This window comes from Dermacentor albipictus, chromosome 8, assembly GCF_038994185.2.
Source record: "Dermacentor albipictus isolate Rhodes 1998 colony chromosome 8, USDA_Dalb.pri_finalv2, whole genome shotgun sequence".
NCBI lineage: Eukaryota > Metazoa > Arthropoda > Arachnida > Ixodida > Ixodidae > Dermacentor > Dermacentor albipictus.
This window is the reverse complement of record NC_091828.1, coordinates 26086194-26092741: the sequence shown is the minus strand read 5'-3', so window position 1 is coordinate 26092741 and position 6548 is coordinate 26086194.

The following is a 6548-nucleotide window of genomic DNA, read 5'->3' as shown; positions in this document are numbered from 1 at the left end:
TTACGATTTATCCCATGCAGTAATTGTCGCACTTTTACGGCCGGAAGCTAAAAACGCGGCCGTCTTCAACACGATTTGCGTACATTGGGTACTTGAGGCATCCTACATTATGCCGGTGTCTGACCTCATTCGCGGCGCTCTTCATTTGCTGCAAGCGCATTCGAGAGATGCACGCCCGTGTGATAGAATTGAGTGCGCCCGTCTATCGGCTGACAGAAGCAAAAACTTTACGGCTGAAATAGACGCCTTTGCAATCGCGTAGTAGTGCATTGGAAGTCAGATATGCCCAAATCCGATTTCCCAGTGGCAGCTGAAAGAAAAACGGCTGTGGCAGGGAGGCCTTTAGTGAGGCTTCCTTTGGTGGCGTGATAAGGTCTACGTGCTGTGCTCTTTGGTGGCGCTATGTGGCACGTGTGCTGTAATGCAATAGTAATCCGAAACTTTTTTAGCCTAGCCCCTCGTGCCTTCACCTGGGTCTGTCTATTGGTCAGTTCCTCCTTGGTCAGATTTTCACTAAGTAGAAAACTTGCTCCTGCTAATATAAAGCGTGTCATGTACCTCAATTCGAACGTCGGCCCCCTTGCACAGCAGCCTGATTGTCTTAGCGTTAGGCCAAAATCGAGTTTATTTGTCTAGATATTGTCTAGCTTAGCTAGTGAAGCACAGAAGAGACAAATTTGACCATAGGTGCAGATTTTCATCTGATCACAACATAAAATTTCTTGAGGGCGGACGAAGTCACCAGAAATTCCCAACCATTCAGGTAGTTCTAGCATAGCTAGGTAAATCTCTCATACGTAAATTTCACTTTCGGTAAAGTTTTCCTTTACATTGCGAGCAATAACATCGTTATTTCCTACACTCATTCTGGTCTTCGATTTATCTATACCAGGAGCATTAACACGTCATAAGGCACATCTGCATCATTTTCTACTGGCAAACCCATGATTCCATGTGGCAAAATAGAAGCAATGTAGACGACTGGTCTCTACAAATGATTACACAGTCTTAACACGTTGTAAATGAAACACGTTATAAAGTCGTTGTGTTAACATATTTACTAGGCTAAGCGTTGGTAGATCTCAGCTATCATCCGCATACTTCTGATTCGCTCTCAAAGCCAAGGATTGTTGTCTTCGTATCAGCAGCTGCGTTGGCTAAATGAGAGGCTGGTTTTGTAAGTACTATTTCTGTCTGTAGCGGCAGCTCCTTGTTGACCAAGACATGTAAATACACTCGTACGTGTAACGCACTTTCGGCGCAAATAAATCCCTCCTATTCGTTGAAAATAATTCAGAGACCTCCGCTCTGCGTCATGTTTTCTATTGAGAAGGAGAAACTCACCAGTTATAACATTTCTACCGAGAGAGTGCACAGCAGTCCTTTAAACCTGTTTTTGCTACAACAAAAGGAAAACTTGCTGCAAAGTTGCTTACTTCAAGTAAGTAAAGGTGTGCAATGAGTGAAATCTTTTCAACGAATTCGGGGGCTTTACTTGGCAAACTCACGACATAAATAGGTTGCGCGCCGTATCGCGGACTCGAATAATTTCGCCTGCTTAGGGTTCCTTACCGTGCGCTTAAATCTAAGTACGCGGGCGTTGTTCCATTTGGCCCCCATCAGAATGCGGGCGCTGCAGCCCGCATACGATCGGGCGCCCTCGAGCTTAGCAGCGCAACGTGACCGTTGCATCCGCCGTGCGCCACCACGGGGGATTCTTTATTTCCGATGCGTAAATTTTCCCATTTCCACTACGCTGTGAAGCACAATTTCGGTTACCTTTAAGGGAATCATTGGTCTATCCGGTCTTGTTCGTGGTAGTTGGTATCTTGTAATTGTTTCTTTACGAGCCTTTGGAAATGTGTTCAGGCAACGTATAAAGCCTTGGGCCTGTATTTATGGAAATAAAGCCTACGAAAATCAAGAACAGCTCCCCACTGAATATATGTATTTATGCGCGTTCAATGTCCAATCTTCCATAAGGTGCCCTAATATTGCATTTTAATTTAGAAAATGTGCTGTGCTCTGTACTCAAACGTGAATTCACCGATAATGTAGGAAATTTATATTACATTGCCAGCAATATATATTATCAGCTTGTGTATGGCCCTTATAATATGGCGTAGATGAAGACGCTTTTTACAGGCTTTGCACACTTCTTGTGGACATCAAAACAGACATGCACAAGCCACAGATTCGTTCTGCTTTGCCGGACCTGTGTATAATCTATGCTAATCATATTCTAACACTTACCCTACCTTGGTCTACACGATTTGCTGAATGAATGTACGAGAGCGGCAAAATGACTAGCATTCAAGTTCAAAGCATGTCTTAGTGAGGTACTTGATGAAATGAGCGCTACGAATACGCGGACGAAAGAACACATGTACGACAGACAAGGCGCTACTTCCAACTAAATGTTTTTTGAAGAAACAGAACTTTAAATAGATGCAACCATGAATGGCCCAACGTGACATCACCACCTCCCTATCTCTTCAGAAAAGCTATCTCTTTTTCAGTAAGCGTCACTGAAGGGGAACTAATGCACGTGCCCTCGGCCTTAGCAATGTAAAAGGCTTCCAATATCTCGCGTTCTAGTCTATCTCTAGACCATGCCAGAAACCTGGTGTCGCGAAGATACGGACGGCAATTGTGACGTTTACAGTGTTCCGCCAGATGGCCCCCCGCATTGTTATTTACGGCCCAATTGTGCTCACGCGCCCTTTCATTAAAACACCGTCCGGTTTGCCCGATATAAACCTGTTGGCAACTTAGGGGTATCTCGTATACGACATTACTTTTGCAAGCAGTGTACGGCGCTGCATGTTTCTTGGAGCATGGTTCGGGTTTTGCTTTTGTCATCATAGGGCATATCTTGGCCAGCTTACACGGTGCACTGAAGAGAAGATGGATGCTGTGCCTTTGTGCCACTTTCTTGAGGTTGTGGGATACCCTGTGCCAATAGGGAATCACGTGTAATCTCTTCTTGTCAAATGGCTTCTTTTTTGTGTTAGTACCCTCTCTTGCCTGTTTGATCTTTTGAAGAAGCTTGTCGCACACGCTAGAGATCAGTAGTGAAGGGAAACCGGCTAGGCGTAGCCTTGAAACTTGGTTATTGAAACTGATTTCTATTTTGTGGTTGCAAGATTTGTTTAGCGCTTCTTTCAGACAAGTCATTGCAACCCCTCGTTTTACTAGCTTGGAATGCGCAGTGTCGAATGACATTAGCTGCTTGTTCAACCTGGGCTGGTATTCGAAACAGACATGCGTGTTCATCAGAGTGAGATTGAGGTCCAGAAAGCGAATGCTGTTGTCACAAGGCCTTTCGCACGTGAAGTTTAGAGCATCCGATGCAGTCCTAAATGTGTTAATAATCGATTCTACAGTGTTATCTAGCCTAGACCCTGGAACGTCGTTAACAATCACGAGGTAGTCATCGACATACCTCATTATAGAGGGAGCATATGATTGATTCAGAATGCTGTTTACACACTTGTCAAAGGCGCTGAGAAAGATGTCTGAAAGAATGGGAGCGAGCGACGAACCAATGCAAATACCCTTGCGTTGTACATAGTGTTGGTTTTTGAAACTAATGACAGTGGAATGAAGGTAAAAGCTTAACAGTTCTAAAAACTGGCCACTATTCACACCGGTTGCACAACTGAACCTAACTTCACCAAAGTCTTCGATTTTGTTCCTAACGGCACTGAGCACGCCGTCATGAGGAATCGCATAATACAGGTCTTCAACATCCAGTGAAAACGCGTACACATTGCTCCAAGTTCCTTGTTCTAAAGTCAGCACGACTTCTCTAGAGCTCCGCACAAGGAAAGGGTCATCTAGGGGTAACTGGCATAAATGGCGCTTCAGGTAGTGCCCTACTTCCATCTGCCATGTCTTCTTCTCAGAAACAATAGCCCTAAAGGGGCAATCAGGTTTGTGGGTCTTGCCGGAGAAAAATACTTCCAAGACGCCTACCTCAGCTCGGTTCGTCGCCTTCCGAAGAGCTTCCAGGTTGAAGTTCTCAAGCAACTTGAGCGCTCTGGCTTTTTGCTTCTTGTGGTTGAAATCCACGGCCTTGAAATTCTTCTCAATCGCGCTGATGGCCCTCTCTCCGTAGGCGCCCTTGGAAAGGATGACGAAGCCATCCTCCTTGTCCGCCTGAACTGCGACGAGGTCATTTTGCCGTAAGAAGCCCGTTAACTTCTTGAAGGGTGGGTTAGGGGTGGTTTTTGAATGCACAGTCCGAAGAAGGGTATCCACTGCGTCACTGGTGGCTCGATCCCGCTCCGCCTCGCCAGCGCAGTTTCCTATTCGCCGGGCCGTAGCGAGCAGCTGGTGCTTCTTGGACGGTGGCTCAAAGCTGTATTTCGTTCCTTTTTGAAGTAGACCCCTAACGTCAGCTGTGCAACCGGTGTGAATAGTGGCCAGTTTTTAGAACTGTTAAGCTTTTACCTTCATTCCACTGTCATTAGTTTCAAAAACCAACACTATGTACAACGCAAGGGTATTTGCATTGGTTCGTCGCTCGCTCCCATTCTTTCAGACATCTTTCTCAGCGCCTTTGACAAGTGTGTAAACAGCATTCTTAATCAATCATATGCTCCCTCTATAATGAGGTATGTCGATGACTACCTCGTGATTGTTAACGACGTTCCAGGGTCTAGGCTAGATAACACTGTAGAATCGATTATTAACACATTTAGGACTGCATCGGATGCTCTAAACTTCACGTGCGAAAGGCCTTGTGACAACAGCATTCGCTTTCTGGACCTCAATCTCACTCTGATGAACACGCATGTCTGTTTCGAATACCAGCCCAGGTTGAACAAGCAGCTAATGTCATTCGACACTGCGCATTCCAAGCTAGTAAAACGAGGGGTTGCAATGACTTGTCTGAAAGAAGCGCTAAACAAATCTTGCAACCACAAAATAGAAATCAGTTTCAATAACCAAGTTTCAAGGCTACGCCTAGCCGGTTTCCCTTCACTACTGATCTCTAGCGTGTGCGACAAGCTTCTTCAAAAGATCAAACAGGCAAGAGAGGGTACTAACACAAAAAAGAAGCCATTTGACAAGAAGAGATTACACGTGATTCCCTATTGGCACAGGGTATCCCACAACCTCAAGAAAGTGGCACAAAGGCACAGCATCAATCTTCTCTTCAGTGCACCGTGTAAGCTGGCCAAGATATGCCCTATGATGACAAAAGCAAAACCCGAACCATGCTCCAAGAAACATGCAGCGCCGTACACTGCTTGCAAAAGTAATGTCGTATACGAGATACCCCTAAGTTGCCAACAGGTTTATATCGGGCAAACCGGACGGTGTTTTAATGAAAGGGCGCGTGAGCACAATTGGGCCGTAAATAACAATGCGGGGGGCCATCTGGCGGAACACTGTAAACGTCACAATTGCCGTCCGTATCTTCGCGACACCAGGTTTCTGGCATGGTCTAGAGATAGACTAGAACGCGAGATATTGGAAGCCTTTTACATTGCTAAGGCCGAGGGCACGTGCATTAGTTCCCCTTCAGTGACGCTTACTGAAAAAGAGATAGCTTTTCTGAAGAGATAGGGAGGTGGTGATGTCACGTTGGGCCATTCATGGTTGCATCTATTTAAAGTTCTGTTTCTTCAAAAAACATTTAGTTGGAAGTAGCGCCTTGTCTGTCGTACATGTGTTCTTTCGTCCGCGTATTCGTAGCGCTCATTTCATCAAGTATGCATAACCAACTCACCCACATCAAGCTTCTACTACTTAGTGAGGTAACTTGAGGACAACAGCCGTTTGGAATGCTTCTCATGAACAAATACAGCTGGGATTTGTTGCGGTATGTTTCTAAATAACATATCATGTCGCGTGTAATATTGTTTCACATCATTATGTGACAAGCCTGTGAATTCCAGAAAAAAAACCGGTAGAAACAGCAGCGTTCGAACAAGTTCAGCACCAAGAATACATTAACTCTTCAGTCCAACTGCTCACGTAATGTTTATACTAATTTTCACTTATACTTAGGAATACAGCTAAGGCCTCCAGATCTAATGCTGTCCTGTATTGTATTTGTAAAACAGATAGTATCTGCCACATCGCCTACCCTCGTTCAGAGACCTCCCCCAACAGTACAGACTCGAAAGACGCACATTCCCGCCCCCGCACGATAAATTAAACAGGAACAAGGTCGTAACCTTACGCTTCCTGTAAACACACACTTACCTTAGCCCGGCTCTCCTACACCACTATTTATTTATGTATTAATTTTTTTTTACTTAGTTATTTTATTATTTATTTATTTATTTGTTTGTTTGTTTATTTATTATCATACTCTGAAGGGCCCGGCGGCATTACAGATAGGAGTGGTGATTATTACAAATAAATTCGTTGACAATATTCTTTAAGTTAGTAGCGTCAGAAATAGCAGCGATGAAGATAGGGAGGTGGTTCTAGTCATTTGTCGTTCGTGGTAAAAAGGAATCAAAGTAAACGTTGGTGCTACAAGTGCGAACTTCAACCTTGAAACGATGATCCGTGCGTGACGATATGTA